Raw genomic sequence first — 19,871 nt, forward strand, 5'->3', positions numbered from 1 at the left:
ATTATTAGCGAGTGACATTTTCTTAAAAAGCTTTTACTAGGTTTTTGCTGTACTTGTGAAAGCTGTTTGTCAAAGGTCAAATCGCACTTGAAGGCCATGGATGCCCCATGGAAAGTGTTTTCTTGGGAGAAGGCACAGCAGCAACGCTGGCACTGCCAGTTAGTAACCCCTGGAGGAACTAAAAGAAAATTAGTTAATGTGTTATTGATCATTGATAAAAAATATTGATCATTTTCAGCACCTTCCAGGTCTAGTTTGAAAATCTAAAAGATAGTGACTTACAGTGATTATTCACATGGCTCAGAAATCCCCCCTGACAGAGCTGGGAGTCCGAAGGGGTCTCTCCAGCTCCTGGGGTCCAGAAATGGTTGCTTTAAACCCCCGTTTAAACCCTATTGCCCTAACAAGAGTCTAAGCCTCCTGAAGATCTCTGCAGATTTTCAAAAGGCCTTCTGTGTCCAGGATCCTAGGGTCCCCAGCACCCCAGCCTGCAGGCTCAGTTCTGCCCCAAGCTGACCTCAGACTGAAACTCAGCCTCCTAATTCATTTCCATCAAAATCCCACTCAGCAACCCGTTCCAGAGGAGGCTTTGGTCTTGGGGAGAAGAGCTCAGAATCACATCATACACATCGGTATGTTCAAGGCCCCTCTCAGCCTCACTCAGGCACATCCCAGACAACTGTGTGTCAGAGATTTTACAGTTCTATGTGTTAGTGTCCCAGAAGGGTGATTGGACTACAGACTTTCTAAGACGTGTCCAACTCAAGAGAGAGATAATTTATTTTTTAAAAAATGGATCACAGAAATTTATGTTCTGTGGTTTTATAATTATTATTTTTTCAGAGAATAAGCTGTCCATTGAACAATGATTTCACTAATCCCTGAAGTTGGGAGTTATGGCACCTGTAAAGCATTTCTTCATCAACCTATAATTGAATTTGCATTTGGTTTGGAAATAATGGCATCACCTCCATTGCCTTTTTCTGTCAGAGTAAAAGCTATAAAAAAGTGTTTCTCAGACTTGAGTAGCCTAGAGACTCTTTACAAGATGATCTCTTGATACTGCTGCATAGAGTTAAAGTGTTTTGATTATAATGTTACTTAAATATGTATAAAAATAAAATAGGGCCAAACTCCTTCTGTTTACGGCCATTAGGTAACTATAAAACCAAACATCTTTACAAATTAAATACAAACAAAACAGTAAAACCATTTCATTCAAATGAACAACATTAATTTAATGTGGCCAATAATGTTTTTTTAAAATCTTAAGTCTCACACAAATCATGAATATGGTTGTGGATGCTCCATGCCTGGTTCATTTCAGTTTGTTTGCTCCACAAGCCAAGGGCTGACTCAGTTCAGCCATCACTCTTCTCAGTGAGATTCTGCAGTTCTTTTGCATGTCTGTATCCCATGACCTTTGACCCGTGTGCTACATCCACGCATCCTAATGCATGAAGTCCAACCTGCTTCTCTTACCATTAGCTCGAGACAGTAAAAGTAGCATTTCTTGGTGCCTCTGTGTCTGTAAACTTAAATTCAGACAGTGAAATAACACATAAGATGATCTAGAATATGCTTCTATTAACTTTGTAAAAAGTTAAATGATGGAAACATAAAACTTGAAACTCCTCAGAGTTTTTACTCAATAAAGAAACTCCCATCAACTAACTAAATTTCACCCGAGTTTGCTGTTGGTGTCAGATGAACTTTACTGTTCAAATTTTTGGAGTTCATGGGAGCGTCGCCAGTCCGTTGACAGTCTGAAGCGTAGCCTGAGTCTGTTCTGGGATTTTTATTATTCAGTAAGAAAGCCATATTCTGAATTTCATTGCTTATAATTTTGATTGATCTAATGGAAATGTGGATCTGGTAGTCCCACATGGAAATAACCAGGGATAATTTATTAAGTGCTGTGAATTTGATGTCAAAATGGAACACTTTCTCAATTTCCACATATTATTTATAAAATGCTTTTTCTACGATAGCTTCATACTCTGTCTGGCAATATTGTCCATGCCTGTTTAATTGTATTGACACACGAAACATTATCTGACTGTACCCTTTGGCCATTGTTACTACTATTTATTAATGCCCTTGGTAATATTCTGAGTTTTCATGTTGGGTGGATGCCAGAGAAGTCACCCCTACCCTTCTGTTTTCTATGAATAACAAAGTTCAAACTCACAAAAGTGTGGGTGAACTTACTTTTATCCTGCTTATAACCAGAGACCTCAAAGACGTAGCTATTGTAAACGATTCCTAGTCCTATATCTCTTTGGCGGAGTGTATTTCCTATGTGATTGCTGTGTCTTCTGATGTAATGTGCCCAGCTTAAAATTTTCAATTTCCCAGGCTCCCTTGCGGTAACAGGTGACCACGTGACATTTTTGTGATGAATGAGCTAAGTGGGACTCATTTATAGGATCCACAGTCTCAGAGGATGGGACCTTCTGCCAAGTTAGGTTTTTCCTGCTGAAAAGAGAGCCGACTCAGCTTTTTCCCTTTGCCATTTTCCCTTCTCCCTGCCTGGATTTGGCTGGTGCCCTTAGATGGGGCTCATCTAATAAGCCTGAGGATGAAGGCCACATGGAGGGAGAGGGAAGCAGCCTGGTCCCTTGAGCAGTGGCTTCAGGCCTGGGCTGCCCGCCCTCTGCTCCTGTTACCTGGGCACTGAGCCCTTCCTTACCTAAGTCCCCCTCTACCAGGGTTCTGTTTCATGCCCAACACCATTCTGAGTTTAGGGAATCATGCACACAAGAGCCCAAGGGAATCATCATCTTTATATCAAGGTTGTCCACACACACATTGGAGAACTACCCCCTAGTCAAATCATTGCCACAATATATTGTGAAATTAAGTAAGAATTGTGAGATTCTTAAGTGTCATTCAATAATCTCTTCTGCCTTTCGTTTTGCTAGCCTCTACTGAAAGAAATGTTATCAATCAAATGTCTGCTAGCATTTATCCTTTTTTTATTGATGTATTTGAAGTATAATTGACATACAATATTGTATTAGTTTTGGGTGTATGACACACTAACTCAACATTTGTACACATTGTGAAATGATCAGTGCAATATATAGTTAGCACGTGTCACCATGAAAAGTTAAAAAAAAATTGTCTCCCTTGTGATGAGAACTTTCAAGATTTGCTCCCTTATAGCAGCTTTCAAATTTGCAGTGCAGTGTTCCTGACAGCATTTATCATTCTTAACTCTGATATACCACTCTCTCCTACCTCTATCAATAATCCTGTTATAAAATCAGAAACTCTTTTTTTAAAAAATTTCATCTATGTATTTATTTGGTTGCGGCGGGTCTTAGTTGCAGCACGCGGACTTCTTCGTTGCGGCATGCGAACTCTTAGTTGAGGCATGCATGTGGGATCTAGTTCCCTGACCAGGGATCGAACCCAGGCCCCCTGCGTTGGGAGTGCAGAGTCTTACCCACTGCGCCACCAGGAAAGTCCCCTGTTATAAAATCAGAGGCAGCTAAGTGTGATGTCCAAGATACACACTGCCTGACTTTGCTTCTGGGCTCGTCCACCATTGGTGTGAACTCTGTGCTTCATTTTCCTCATCTGTAAAATGGGGATAATAGTGGTACTTACCTCATTAGGCTTGGGGTGGACTAAGTCTGTTAATATCTTCCAAGCACTTAGCACAGTGCCTGGTCCACAGTAAGCACTATTTAGGTGTTTGCTGTTGGTATTATAAGTTGGGAAATGGGCACTTACTCTCAGGAAAGGACAGCATCCCCACCTGGATACAGAAACAAGCAAGGAATGAAAATGGAATGAAAAAAGATGGTTTTATTCCTTATACTTAACATACATATAAAAGTGTGGGGATGCAGTTCTCTGATGCCCACAGATCAGTCATCAAGTAGGTTGGTCCCTAAGTATTCTCCATAAATCACATCATATCATGAACCATTTCTCTTTAAATTAGGACTTATTGAGTTCAGTGTGAGGCATACCAGATTGCTTCTGTAGTATAAATACTTGGAAGAAAAGGTAGATGGTAGGTACTGAAAAAATGCCTTATTTGAGAATGAGTTAGGGGGATAGTGGTGTCAGGACATGAGTCATCAATTTCAGTCTGTTTTTTGCGAATTTGTACTTTCATGGACGTCTTTGAAGTTCTTCCTGTTTTACTTTCATGAAAGTTTTGCTGATTCCAAGCTTCAGTGCTCCATGGAGATATGGAGGCTTGGACTTCTCAAACCTTGGGGAAAATGTTGACATTACTCTTTACATAAGATTGTCTTCTGGTGGGCCAGGCAGGTAGGGATCATGCTCTTAAGAATTATGAAAGCCTGCATTCTAGAACAGTGATCTTTCAAATTTTGGTATGTATATCAAGAACGTGGAGTGCTTCTCGCCAGTGTTGACCTCCACGCATTGGTACCCTGATGCAGTAGATCTGGCTGGGGACTAAGAACTCACATTTTCAATAAGCACCTCAGTTGACTGATGCAATTGGTCCATCCACCCTTTGAACCGTACTATTCTTGGGCTAATAAAAAACAAACTGGAACTCCATTATCGGTTAGTTTAGTAAGGTCTGTTTACAGTGAAGAGGTGAAATAATTTATAATTTCCATATTGGATACAGCTTTAACTGGGCATTCATAAATGCCCATTTTTCACCTATGACTGAATCATCAGTTTATTCAGAAGGTCAGCCTGCAGGTGTTATTCGTAAACTTTATTCAGTGTTTCTTGACACTTACCAAAAAGTTTCTTTTCACGTAAGTTATACAATTTCAATTCAAAATTTCGTGTGCTTTGAATTCTAGCAAATAATTGATGGAATGTCAGTTGATAATGCTTTTTATTTATTTGAGGACACGATGCAATTCATATTTTTATAGTCAGATCCAAGAATCTGTAGTTAAAAACTCCACAGAAAGACAGCTCTAATGGACATTTGCTGACTGTCACCATGCAATCATTTGCCACCAAGAGAGCAGTGTCCTCAAATATAATTGAAATAAAACAGTTACTGCGCTGCTGTAAGTCTAAATAGCAGGAAAATAGTAGGCTAGACTCCCCCAGCTTGCTGAGGACACTTTAATGGAAACATAAATACCATAATCATATGCTTTTTGCATGCATTTTACGACTAAAGAGAAAATTCCGATTTTAAAAGAAAAGACCTCTGTGAACTTGTTTTTTTCCCCCATTAAAAACCGGAAGCCAGTTGTGTCAAAAGGAAGTCTGGCAAGCACAGAACAAAACTAATTTTCTTAGCTACAGGCTGTTATTAAACAAGTGCTCTTTTTAAAAGGTTGGGTCATATAACAAAGTTGTATTTGCTATTCAAAAATTCAAATACAATTTTATTTACTTACATTTACTTAGTTATTTTTTTTAATCTCAGCTTTTCTTGAGATGTGAGAAAGTAATTTTCAAATGGAATCCATCTCATTGTAACGTGTTGTGCACATGTTTTGCTGATGAATGAGCTCCACCCTGGCCCCATCTAAGTGTCCCCACTACACATCTCTGACCTTGGCCAGCTCCATCCACCTCTTCTGTCTGTGCCTGGACCACCTCTCTCTCCCTGCTTGCTGAGGATGGGTTTTCCTTCTTCTTGGCCAGCCCTGGGAACACTCTTCTGGATCCCAGCCCCACCCCTGCAAGGAGCCTGTTCCTCAGGCCCCCTTCCTGGTGCCTTCTTAGCCTGTGCGTCTCTGCTGTCACTTCTGCGTAGCTGATAAACATGATGTCTTGATCACGCTGTTTAAAAAAAAAAAAAAAATTGTTTTTTAGCCTCTGGCTATTCTCTGCCCTATTTTTCCTCTTCACTTCTAATCCAGACTTCTTGAAAGATTAATCTAGGATTGACAGAGACTGCTGTTTCTTCTTTCCTACATCTTGTTCACTCCATGTAGTAGGCATAATAATGGTCCCCCAAAGAGGCCCCTGCCCTAGTCCCTGGAACCTGTAAATATGTTACTTCATGCAAGAAAAAGGACGCTGCAGATCTGATTACGTTAAAGATCTTAAAATGGGGACGTTTCCCTGGATTCTCCAGATGGTCCCAGTGGATCATAAGTGAAGGAGGTGGGAGAGTCAAGGTTGGAGAGAGACTTGAAGATGTAGGCTGTTAAAAAAGGAAATCCTGCAATAGGCAACAACATAAATGAGCCTTGAGGATGTTCTGCTAAATGAAATAAGTCAATCACAGAAGAAAAAATACTGCATAACTCAAATTTATATGAGGTACCTAAAATAGTCAAACTTAAAGAAGCAAAGAATAGAATCATAGTTGCCAGCGCTGTGGGAGAGGGAAATGGGTGATTGCTAATATATGGGTATGAAATTTCAGTTATGCAAGATGAAAAGCTTCTTGAGATCTGCTATACAACATTGTGCCCATAGATCAAAAAACTGTATTGAATGCTTGTTGAAATGTAAATTGAAAATTTATTGAGAAGGAAGATCTCATGTTAAGTGTTCTTACCACAATAAATTTTTGAAATGTGCAAAAAAAAAAAAAAAGATGCAGGCTGCTGCTGCGAAGACAGGAAGCAGCCTTGAGCCCAGGAGGGCAGTGGATTCTAGAAGCTGGTAAAAGCCAGAAAGCAGATTCTCCTCTAGAGCCTCCAGAGGGAACCAGCCCTGCTAGCACCTTGGTTTAAGCCCAGTGAAACCAATTTCAGACTTCTGACCTCCAGCACCCAAATATGATAAACTGTAGTTATCTTAAGGCAGTAGGTTTGTGGGCATTGGTTCCAGCAGCCATGCTGTGTTAGTTTCCCAATGGCCTCCTGGACTCCTGGTTTAGTGAACACCTCCGTTCTTTCCCTCTGGGTCACTCTGGCCTCCGTGAAGCTCTTTTCTCTTAGTTTCTATGTACAATACTGCTATCTCTTGCTTCCTTCTTCCTTTTTGACTATTCCTTCACTGTCTCTTTAGAAGTCTCTTCTATTTGTTCCCTAACTTTGGATCCCCTAACGCAATAGCTCTGGACCACTGCTATTATCTACACGTTCCTATTGGGATTTTTTTTTTTTTTTTGAATTAACACCTTTAATAAAAGAAGACAATTCCAGCTATTAGAAAAACAATATTAATGTCAGTACTTGTAATGAATAACTCATCCTATTTACATATTATTGATTTTTTAAAATTTTAATCAAAATTTGGAATGAAAAAGAAATTATAAAATTAATAGTGGAGGGCTTCCCTGGTGGCGCAGTGGTTGAGAGTCCGCCTGCCGATGCAGGGGACACGGGTTCGTGCCCTGGTCCAGGAAGATCCCACATGCCGCGGAGCAACTAAGCCTGTGAGCCATGGCCGCTGGGCCTGCGCGTCCGGAGCCTGTGCTCCGCAACGGGAGAGGCCACAACAGTGAGAGGCCTGCATACCGAAAAAAAAAAAAAAAAAAAAAAAAAAAAAAAAAAATTAGTAGTGGAAGGCCATTTTCTTTTTAATTTTTGAATTTTATTTAATTTATTTTTTTTTAATACAGCAGGTCCTTATTAGTCATCAATTTTATACACATCATTGTATACATGTCAATTCCAACCTCCCAATTCATCCCACCACCACCCGCATCCCCTGCCGCTTTCCCCCCTTGGTGTCCATACATTTGTTCTCTACATCTGTGTCTCAATTTCTGCCCTGCAAACCGGTTCATCTGTACCATTTTTCTAGGTTCCACATATATGCGTTAATATACGATATTTGTTTTTCTCTTTCTGACTTACTTCACTCTTTATGACAGTCTCTAGATCCATCCACGTCTCAACAAATGACCCACTTTCGTTCCTTTTTATGGCTGAGTAATATTCCATTGTATATATGTACCACATCTTCCTTATCCATTTGTCTGTCGATGGGCATTTAGGTTGCTTCCATGACCTGGCTATTGTAAATAGTGCTGCAATGAACATCTTTTTGAATTGTGGTTTTCTCTGGGTATATGCCCAGTAGTGGGATTGCTGGATCATATGGTAATTCTATTTTTAGTTTTTTAAGGAACCTTAAAAAACTCTGTTCTCCATAGTGGCTAGATCAGTTTACATACCCACCAACAGTGCAAGAGAGTTCCCTTTACTCCACATCCTCTCCAGCATTTGTTGTTTGTAGATTTTCTGATGATGCCCATTCTGACTGGTTTGAGGTGATACCTCATTGTAGTTTTGATTTGCATTTCTCTAATAATTACTGATGTTGAGCAGCCTTTCATGTGCTTCTTGGCCATCTGTATGTCTTCTTTGGAGAAATGTCTATTTAGGTCTTCTGCCCATTTTTGGATTGGGTTGTTTGTTTTTTTTAAATTGAGCTGCATGAGCTGTTTATATATTTTGGAGATTAATCCTTTGTCCGTTGATTCGTTTGTAAATATTTTCTCCCACTCTGAGGGTTGTCTTTTTGTCTTGTTTATGGTTTCCTTTGCTGTGCAAAAGCTTTGAAGTTTCATTAGGTCCTATTTGTTTATTTTTGTTTCTATTTCCATTACTCTAAGAGGTGGATCAAAAAAGATCTTGCTGTGATTTATGTCAAAGAGTGTTCTTCCTATGTTTTCCTCTAAGAGTTTTATATTGTCCAGCCTTACATTTAGGTCTCTAATCCATTTTGAGTTTATTTTTGTGTATGGTATTAGGGAATGTTCTAATATCATTCTTTTACATGTAGCTGTCCAGTTTTCCCAGCACCATTTATTGAAGAGACTGTCTTTTCTCCATTGTATATCCTTGCCTCCTTTGTCATAGACTAGTTGACCATAGGTGCATGAGTTTATCTCTGGGCTTTCTATCTTCTTCCATTGATCTATGTTTCTGTTTTTGTGCCAGAACCATATTGTCTTGATTACTGTAGTTTGTAGTATAGTCTGAAGTCAGGGAGTCTGAGTCCTCCAGCTCCGTTTCTTTCCCTCAAGACTGCTTTGGCTATTCGGGGTCTTTTGTGTCTCCATACAAATTTTAAGATTTTTTGTTCTAGTTCCATATAAAATGCCATTGGTAATTTCATAGGGATTGCATTGAATCTGTACATTGCTCTGGGTAGTATACTCACTTTCACAATATTGATTCTTCCACTCCAAGAACATGGTATATCTCTCCATCTGTTGGTATCATCTTTAATTTCTTTCATCAGTGTCTTATAGTTTTCTGCATACAGGTCTTTTGTCTCCCTAGGTAGGTTTATTCCTAGGTATTTTATTCTTTTTGTTGCAGTGGTAAATGGGAGTGTTTCCTTAATTTCTCTTTCAGATTTTTCATCATTAGTGTATAGGAATGCACGAGATTTCTTTGCATTAATTGTGTATCCTGCAACTTTACCAAATGCATTGATTAGCTCTAGTAGTTTTCTGGTGGCATCTTTAGGATTCTTTATGTACAGTATCATGTCATCTGCAAACGGTGACAGTTTTACTTCTTCTTTTCCAATTTGTATTCCTTTTATTTCTTTTTCTTCTCTGATTGCTGTGGCTAGAAACTCCAAAACTATGTTGAATAACAGTGGTGAGAGTGGACATCCTTGTCTTTTTCCTGATCTTAGAGGAAATGCTTTCAGTTTTTCACCATTGAGAATGATGTTTATTGTGGGTTTGTCATATATGGCCTTTATTTTGTTGAGGTAGGTTCCCTCTATGCCCACTTTCTGGAGAGTTTTTATAATAAATGGGTGTTGAATTTTGTCAAAAGCTTTTTCTGCATCTACTGAGATGATTATATGACTTTTATTCTTCAGTTTGTTAATATGGTTTATCACATTGATTGATTTACGTAAATTGAAGAGTCCTTGCATCCCTGGGATAAATCCCACTTGATCATGGTGTATGATCCTTTTAATGTGTTGTTGGATTCTGTTTGCTAGTATTTTGTTGACAATTTTTGCATCTATATTCATCAGTGATATTGGTCTGTAATTTTCTTTTTTGTAGTATTCCTGTCTGGTTTTGGTATCAGGGTGATGGTGGCCTCATAGAATGAGTTTGGGAGTGTTCCTTCCTCCACAGTTTTTTGGTAGAGTTTGAGAAGGATGGGTGTTAGCTCTTCTGGAAATGTTTGATAGAATTCACCTGTGAAGCCATCTGGTCCTGGGCTTTTGTTTGTTGGAAGATTTTTAATCACAGTTTCAATTTCATTACTTGTGATTGGTCTGTTCATATTTTCTATTTCTTCCTGGTTCAGTCTTGGAAGTTTATACCTTTCTAAGAATTTGTCCATTTCTTCCAGGTTGTCCATTTTATTGGCGTAGAGTTGCTTGTAATAGTCTCTTAGGATGCTTTTTATTTCTGCGATGTCTGTTGTAACTTCTTTTTCATTTCTAATTTTATTGATTTGAGTCCTCCCTCTTTTTCTTGATGAGTCTGGCTAATGGTTTATCACTTTTGTTTATCTTCTCAAAGAACCAGCTTTTAGTTTTATTGATCTTTGCTATTGTTTTCTTTGTTTCTATTTCATTTATTTCTGCTCTGATCTTTATGATCTCTTTCCTTCTGCTAACTTTGGGTTTTGTTTGTTCTTCTTTCTCTGCTTCCTTTAGGTGTAAGTTTAGATTGTTTATTTGTGATTTTTCTTGTTTCTTGAGGTAGGCTTGTATAGCTGTAAACTTCCCTCTTAGAACTGCTTTTGCTGCATCCCATAGGTTTGGGGTTGTTGTGTTTTCATTGCCATTTGTTTCTAGGTATTTTTGATTTCCTCTTTGATTTCTTCAGTGATTTCTTGGTTATTTAGTAACGTATTGTTTAGCCTCCATGTGCTTGTGGTTTTTACGTTTTTTTCCCCTGTAATTCATTTCTAATCTCATAGTGTTGTGGTCAGAAAAGATGCTTCATATGATTTCAATTTTCTTAAATTTACTGTGGCTTGATTTGTGGCCCAAGATGTGATCTATCCTGGAGAATGTTCCATGTGTTCTTGAGAAGAAAGTGTAATCTGCTGTTTTTGGATGGAACGTCCTATAAATATCAGTTAAATCTATCTGGTCTATTGTGTCATTTAAAGCTTCTGTTCCCTTATTTATTTTCATTTTGGATGATCTGTCCATTGGTGTAAGTGAGGTGTTAAAGTCCCCCACTATTATTGTGTTACTGTTGATATCCTCTTTTATAGCTGTTAGCAGTTGCCTTATATAGTGAGGTGCTCCTATGTTTGGTGCATATAGATCTATAATTGTTATATCTTCTTCTTGGATTGATCCCTTGATCATTATGTAGTGTCCTTCCTTGTCTCTTGTAACATTCTTTATTTTAAGGTCTATTTTATCTGATATGAATATTGCTACTCCAGCTTTCTTTTGATTTCCATTTGCATGGAATATCTTTTTCCATCCCTTCACTTTCAGTCTGTATGTGTCCCTAGGTCTGAAGTGGGTCTCTTGTAGACAGCATATAGATGGGTCTTGTTTTTGTATCCATTCAGCGAGCCTGTATCTTTTGGTTGGAGCATTTAATCCATTCACATTTAAGGTAATTATTGATATGTATGTTCCTATGACCATTTTCTTAATTGTTTGGGGTTTGTTTTTCTAGGTCCTTTTCTTCTCTTGTGTTTCCCGCTTAGAGAAGTTCCTTTAGCATTTGTTGTAGAGCTGGTTTGGTGGTGCTGAATTCTCTTAGCTTTTGCTTGTCTGTAAAGCTTTTGATTTCTGCATTGAATCTGAATGAGATCCTTGCTGGGTAGAGTAATCTTGGTTGTAGGTTCCTCCCTTAAATCACTTTAAGTATATCATGCCACTCCCTTCTGGCTTGTAGAGTTTTTGCTGAGAAATCAGCTGTTAACTTTATGGGAGTTCCCTTGTATGTTTGTTGTTTTTCCCTTGCTGCTTTGAATAATTTTTCTTTGTCTTTAATTTTTGGCAGTTTGATTACTATGTGTCTCTGTGTGTTTTTCCTTGGGTTTATCCTGTATGGGACTCTCTGTGCTTCCTGGACTTCGGTGGCTATTTCCTTTCCCATGTTAGGGAAGTTTTTGACTGTAATCTCTTCAAATATTTTCTCAGGTCCTTACTCTCTCTCTTCTCCTTCTGGGACCCCTATAATGTGAATGTTGTTGCGTTTAATGTTGTCCCAGAGGTCTCTTAGGCTGTCTTCATTTCTTTTCATTCTTTATTCTGTTCCACAACGATGAATTCCACCATTCTGTCTTCCAGGTCACTTATCTGTTCTTCTGCCTCAGTTATTCTGCTATTGATTCCTTCTAGTGTATTTTCCTTTTTAGTTATTGTATTGTTCATCTCTGTTTATTTGTTCTTTAATTCTTCTAGGTGTTTGTTGAACATTTCTTGCATCTTCTAGATCTTTGCCTCCATTCTTTTTCCGAGGTCCTAGATCATCTTCACTATCATTATTCTGAATTCTTTTTCTGGAAGGTTGCCTATCTCCACTTCATTTAGTTGTTTTTCTGGGGTTTTATCTTGTTCCTTCATCTGGTACATAGCCCTCTGCCTTTTCATCTTGTCTATCTTTCTGTGAATGTGGTTTTTGTTCCACAGGCTGCAGGATTGTAGTTCATCTTGCTTTTGCTGTCTGCCCGCTGGTGGATGAGGCTATCTAAGAGGCTTGTGCCAGTTTCCTGATGGGAGGGACTGGTGGTTGGTAGAGCTGACTGTTGCTCTGGTAGGCAGAGCTCAGTAAAATCCGCTTGACTGCTGATGGGTGGGGCTGGGTTCACTCCCTGTTGGTTGTTTGGCCTGAGGCAGGCCAACACTGAAGCCTCCCTGGGCTCTTTGGTGGGGCTAATGACAGACTCTGGGAGGGCTCAGGCCAAGGAGTTCTTCCCAGAACTTCTCCTGCCAGTGTCCTTGTCCCCACAGTAAGCCACAGCCACCCCCTGCCTCTGCAGGAGACCCTCCAACACTAGCAGGTAGGTCTGGTTCAGTCTCCCCTGGGGTCACTGCTCCTTCCCCTGGGTCCCCATGTGCACACTACTTGGTGTGTGCCCTCCAAGAGTGGAGTCTCTGTTTCCCGCAGTCCTGTCAAAGTCCTGCAATCAAATCCCACTAGCCTTCAAAGTCTGATTCTCTAGGAATTCCTCCTCTGTTGCCAGACCCCCAGGTTGGGAGCCTGACGTGGGGCTCAGAACCTTCAGTCCATTGGGTGGACTTGGGTGGTATAAGTGTTCTCCAGTCTGTGAGTCACCCACCCAGCAGTTATGGGATTTGATTTTACTGTGATTGCGGCCCTCCTACTGTCTCATTGTGGCTTCTCCTTTGTCTTTGGATGTGGGGTATCTTTTTTGGTGAGTTGCAGTGTCTTCCTGTTGATGATTGTCCAGCAGCTATTTGTGATTCTGGTGTTTTCACTAGAGGGAGTGAGAACACGTCCTTCTACTCCGCCATCTTGGTTCCTAATCTCTCCTTTTGGTTTTAATTGCTGTGAGGCACTGGTGATGCACAGTCTGCACTAGCCCAGCCCTCTCTGTAAGCCCCAGGTTCTCAGAGCTAGCTACCAGCACACGCTTCCTGTGCCTCCCAGGCACCTGAACCCAACCCATCCAAAACGAAATTCATTGTTTCTCAGTCCAGACCTCCTCTAGTATCAGCAGCCTAATCTCAGAGAATGTTGTCACCACCCACACATTTACTCTAGACCAAGCCTTTCTTCTGCAGCCAGCCTCCCTCCCCAGACATCAGTCAATGACAAAGGCCTACCAATTTTACATCCCAAATAATTCCAAACCCTTACTCTCCTCCTGTTCCAGTACACATGGAAGCTGGCAGTAGTCTTGTAACTCTTCCCCCAGCCTCCAGTCTTGTTATTCTCAAATCCCTACTTCACCCCATACCTGGAGTTTTCTATCTCAAATTAAAATTTGACATCTCGTTCTCTTGCTTAAAATTATTCTGTGGCTGTTTATCATCTCCAAGATACAGTTCAAGCCCTCAGCATAAGATTTATGGGCCCTAAGATCTCCTGTTCCAGCCTCATCCCTAATTATGTCAGGCTGTGTCATATTGGCTCACATCATACTTTCCTAATAGAGGATCAGTCTCAAAGTATAAATCCAACTTCATCTAATACATGGATGAATTAAGTGGCTCTTTGGTGTTATATGTTCTGCAAATGTTAAATTTTGGTGAGTAAAAACAAGCCATCACCATTCATTAAGCTATTCTAATAAAGTTAGAGATGCAGCAATTAAATTAAAGGCTGAGGTGACATAAACAACCCAACAATTGAAATCTCGAAAGTAATGAAGCCATAAATAAGGTCATGGCTAATTTTAAAGACTTCTTTTTAAATTCTTTTTTGTTGATTAACATTGCCTGAAACCACAATTTATTTGGAGAAGTAATGCACAATGGGGGTTGTTTATTTATATATTTATTTTAGCCTTAGAGAAAGTTTAAATATTCTGCAAAAGTATCAGGATAAGCGGAAACTATTGTAGACCTTGGTACCTATCAGGCAAATAGTCCTCCAGCAGAGCGTGTTTGTTTTGTTTTAATGTCTTTCCCTCTGCAAGGCACTGAACTTTTGGGTCTTTGATGATGAGCTGGCCACACTGTTGGAAATTCCCTTTAGCTGCTTGGTATTTCATTTGATTTTAGCCTTCAAACAGAAGCACTAAGATCCTTCTTTACATGCAGCTCAGCATGATAACTCATCTTTTTATTTTGACCAACTGCTTGGTTCTTCTGTCCTTTAGACAGTCCGAACCTGTGGATTCAAGCGCCAATCTTATTGGTGTTTAGCGGTCTTAGGTTGGTGTTTTTATTGAGGTTCAACTCAATATAAATTCATGAGGATTTATGTGGAGCCCTGTTGTGAGATGCATTTTCAACTTCTTGGGAGACTTATCAAGATCTGAATCCAAAATCCATTTTTAAATTAACTTCCCAGATGTTCTAGAGCTTTTCCGTGGGCACCCCTGCCCTCATTGTGGATAACTGTTTGATTATTCTTTATTTGCCATTCCATTCCTCTCCTTCCTTTAGTGTGCCCTTGGTTGACTTTGTGTAACTCTGTGTAAGCAGTAGTTGATTAAAAATGATGTTTGTTGTCTTTTCCAATCAAGGAAGTCCTTAGATTCTTCCACTAAAATAGATGTGTGGATAGAAATGTGAAAATTCCAAAACTTCTGTATTGTCACAGAACAGAAAATGATTAGATAATTCATATATCCTGTGGATCTGTAGTAATTATTTAATAGGCATTTAAAATTGCATAAAAGGGACTCAATAAATAGAATGAATAAATATTATCATAAATAAACATTTCTGTAAAACAACTTTTTTTTTTTTTTTTTTTTTGGCTGTGTCACACGGCTTGCAGGATCTTAGTTCCCTGACCAGGGATCGAACCCATGCCCCCTGCAATGGAAGCACAGAGTCCTAACCATTCGACCACCAGGGAATTCCCCAAAACAAATATTTTTAAAACTATATTTTCTGTATCAGTCCTAACCATTCGACCACCAGGGAATTCCCCAAAACAAATATTTTTAAAACTATATTTTCTGTATCACTTTATACCTTTCATTATTATTTCTAGTCAATAAACTATACAGGGATTATATCGTTGAATCCTTAGGGATACAGAGTTTTGAAAATATTTGTCCTTGAAACAAAATGCCTTGGGCCCAGGTAAGCATCTCCAAGGTGGTTCCTTTTGGTAGGGCAGGTGGCTCTTTCAGCTTAGCTTTTTTACAAATAAGTTTAGTATAATTTAAAAAGTTAAGCAGATGTTATCCGGCAAGAAACTAGCCTTAGCCTGGATTTGCATATCTGTATTGCCCATGTTTTGAGGGAAATTTTTGGTTCTCTCCCAGAGAGGCCTGCCTGGCCCAGGCTCCGTAGATGTTAACCTTCCGTGGGTGGAGCCTGACAGAGCCTGGAGCAAACCAAATAATAACAGGCCAGTGATCCTGGCTCATATCAAAGCTCAGATTCTCCAAATGAAATGAAGAACATAACATCTTCAGGAGTCTGGAGGATGTCCGGGGTGTGCATGAATCCAGACTAAAACGTGCTTACTTGGAATGGATCGATAATGTCAATCTGAATAGAGGATATAGCATAAAGCCTGAATTAAAGGCTCTGTTCAAAGATACCATACTTTGAATTTTAAAGAGCAACTCAGATGAAGGGCTACCAGTGCTCCAGTGAGCAAACCTTTAGTTTTTAAACATTATAAATTGTTTTTACTATAGGGGCTGTTATGAATTTCCGGAATGTGTCCCCGTAAATTCATATGTTGATATCCTAACCAACAATGTGATGGTATCAGTAGGTGGGACCTTTGGGAGGTAATCAGGTCATGAGGATTAAACCTTCATGAATGGGATTCGTGCTCTTATAAGATGAGGCAAGAGAGCTTGCTTCCTTTCTCTGCTGTTAGCTATGTGAGGATACAGCGGGGCAGCCATCTGTGAACCAGGAAGAAGGCCTTCACCAGACAGTGGATCTGCTGGCACCTTGATCTTGGACTTCCAGCCTCTAGAACTGTGAGAAATAAAAGTGTGCTGTTTAAGCCAAAAAGAAAAAGAAAAAAACAATTGTTTTTATTCTCATTTAGGTATGTATCCAGTTTGCTTAAATTTTGTTTAGATGAGACACATTTTTTGATCTCAACACCACTGGAATCGAGAAGGATTATCCTAAATTCCCTTCAAAGAAATCCTCCTAAAATCCCATTTCTACTATAAATGTGTATTAAAAAAAATTTACTAGGGGAAAGACAAATTTCTTCGTAGATTTTCAAAAGTTGTAAATGATGGTCTCTAAAATAATTACAAATTACCTGTCTAAGAAAAATCCTGCTATACTTTCATGCAGACTTCATATAATTCTGGAACTGTGAAAACATATTTAAAAAATAAAAATATGGTGTTGTCGTTCATGAAGGAAAATGTGACTTTAAGGAAAATGTTTGACATACTAGAACTTACTGATTATCATGACAAGTCTCTCCAGATAATCTGCATGACCACCAAATACCAGATATCTTTTGCTTCTCTTCTCTGGTCTCTGCTTTGATACTTAATGGGTCATTCAATGCCAGGTATGAAGTTTGAAAAGCAATAGTTGCTTTGTCTTTTGAAGGTTGTATAATCAATTGGCCCAGCGTCAGGCGTGTAGGCCAGAGAAGTGGTAAAGTAAAATGTTCACTCCAAGTTTGCTTTAAATTCAGATGGCGCTTAGAATTCTAAAGAACACTGGAAGCAGAGATGGACAGGATGCAGAAGGAACTGGGGCTTACTGGGGGACATGGGGTGTCTGTGGAACAAGTTACAGACTCCAGAGAGTTCCACGAAACTCCCAGCCATTGTGGATTCGGACAAGGATGGTAAATTCTGGCAGGTGGGACTCCGTGTCTTGAGGAATGAGGGTTTTCTCTAAATTTCACAGTCACATGTGGCCTGTGGAGGAAAGGAGGACCTAGAAATGGCTTCGATTCTGTATAATTCTAATTCCGATGCAGGAGAGTTCCAGTTTCGGTTTTGGTTTTGCAAGCTGCATTAGCGTGACTTAAAAAAATCACCTGCTTTGTGACAGAAACTAAAGCTGAGGATAAATACTTATTTCGAATTATTCTCTTTTTTTCCATTTCCTTCTTTCCTTTCATCTGGATGTTTAAGCTTTGTGAAATCTTCAAGGGCTAAATCTTTAAGGGCTCTTTGAACAAGCCCCAGATTCTTGTACCTGTTCTTCTTCCAGCCCCCATGGCTGTCCATTCCCCTCCCCAACGATTATTTGGCGGCTGCAGTGTACAGGGGCGTGGGAGGTGTCTGGGATACAGAATTGAATAAGAAATTCACCTCCCACTTCCTCCTGCTTGGTGTCATGTGACAGACCACGAAACGTATTGTACCCAGAGTGATATGAATTCAATAGGATGCTAAGGAGATTGGCTCAGGTCAGGGAAGGAGGGGCTTCTAAGAGGTGTTGTGCTTGAGCTCCATCCTAAATGGGTCAGCACTATAACATGTATATAATGTATAATGTGAGCAATATAATTATATGTGTATTTATAGAGATTTGACTGATGGTGCAGCCTAGCTGTTTTACATGCTGGATTTACGTACTCCTGGCAAATATTAAATATGGTCAACACTTTACTGTATAAATTCCTTGATTCCCTCCTGCCCCTAAGAACCAGTGGCAGAACTGTTGTAGCTTTTCTCTGAGCGGTCTATGCTTTGACAAGTGGTATGGGATATCAGCAAGGAAGGCTCGCCCAGCCCCTAGGGCTCTTGGTACCTTGAACCCTCATGCATGTGGGACACTGAGGGCTGCAGGATAACAAGATGGAGCCGACATGGGAAGAGACGCTGCAGACCTTACCGGGCAGCAACCGGGTGGTTGCTGTGTGGGCGGCTCAGGTACTGTGAGTGAGGTTGACCTCACGGGTTAGTTCCAAAGCAGGTTCATGAGAATAGTAATGACTTCAGTGTAGCATTGGAGGAATCTGAAATTCTTGTTTTGGCCATTTGTGACTCTGAATGACACGGGATTCGCAGCATTGCTACTTCTGCAGGCTTTGCTGGAGCACCGGGGGTACGGTATCTGTTGAGCATCGTCTAGTCACAATCTACCTTGCAAAAACAGTTCAGGAAGACGGACAGATCTCGTGGAGTCATCATCTAGTCAACGTTTCCTCCTAATGTGATTTCTAAGGAATTTTATTTGCCCCTGGGAGAATCCCATTCATCCCTGTTTGTAATGAATGAACCCAAAACATACTACCCCGGTTTCTTTGAAAAATCAGCGCATCTTTGAACTGTCTTGGTTTTACTACAAGATTTCCAGCCTTTGTACTAGATCAAGGCCACCTGGATGTAGATGTAGGGTTGTCCTTGCTGACTGAGGAATTGACAGCCTCCAACAATCCCATCCGCTGATAACTGAAGCAGTGGGTTGATTGATTTGGAAGGGTGGGGACGCCCTGCTGGTTTACTGGGACTTCCTTTACAGCAATTTCATGAGACCATCACTTCTCCACTTTCACATCTTAGGCCATCCTTAAAAATGCTCAAAAGTCAAATGCCTGTGCCAGTTCCATCCACATGTGTGTACGCAGGGGTAGAAGAGGCTGTGTTCCTGGAGAGATGAGAACACATGGTGAAAGTAACGCTGGTGCTTCCCGTAGGCGCTGGTGATAAACTCTGCTGTCTTGGAAGAACCCAGGACTGAGGAAGATACAAGCAGGTCCCTGCCGTCCCCCCATCTCTGTGGGGACATCTCGGTGGGGACAGGCCGGTGGAGCCAGGCTTCATCCTTTCCCGTGGACTGGTGACCTGCCGGAGCGCTCTCTGGTGGGCTGTGCCCCATGCTGGCACTTGGCCAGCACCATGAGTTTTCTCCTGGGCCATCACTGCCGACAGTGGGAAGGGGGCCGCGAGGAAGACGGTCAGTCAGGGAGGGGAAGACAGGCCAGGTGACAACAAGTCAGTTGTCACTCCACGCGAATTCTGGGGCATCGCTGGAGCCTCAGGCCTGAGGAGGGAGTGGGTCCCGGGTGCTACCACCTGGAATGCTCTCATGGTCACTTCTATGCCCAGAGCCCCCTCGTCTGAGGGACCCGGGCCCTGTTCCCGCAGCAGTGGGGGAGGGGCTTTAGCTGCTTATGGGGACACACAAATAATTTAAAATCACTAATCTCCCCCCGTCCTCCCCTGACCTCCCTCACCACCTTCCCTGCTTTATTTTTCTGACTAGAGCCTATGACATGATGATATGGCATATTCACACTTGAAAAATTGTGTTTGTCATTCATCTCTAGCAACTAGAACGGAGTTCCGTTTCAACGTAGGAGTTTGGGTCTATTTTGTTCATGGCTGTATTCCAAGGCCTGGCACGTAGGCATTCAAATAGGTTAAATCAAGGCATGAACGAAGAAACCAAACTCCGCAGCAGCACAGAAAAGGCAGTTGTCGGGGTGTAGTGTATGTCAAGAAAAC

The 19,871-nt window shown here is 40.6% G+C and overlaps 1 protein-coding gene across 45 annotated transcripts in view; it reads left to right on the forward strand.

The window, feature by feature from the left end:
- PARD3 (par-3 family cell polarity regulator) overlaps nucleotides 1–19,871 on the forward strand; it is a 704,173-nt gene that overhangs the window by 485,742 nt on the left and 198,560 nt on the right. The gene's annotated exons all lie outside the window — the stretch shown is intronic.

This window comes from Kogia breviceps, chromosome 3 (assembly GCF_026419965.1).
Source record: "Kogia breviceps isolate mKogBre1 chromosome 3, mKogBre1 haplotype 1, whole genome shotgun sequence".
NCBI lineage: Eukaryota > Metazoa > Chordata > Mammalia > Artiodactyla > Physeteridae > Kogia > Kogia breviceps.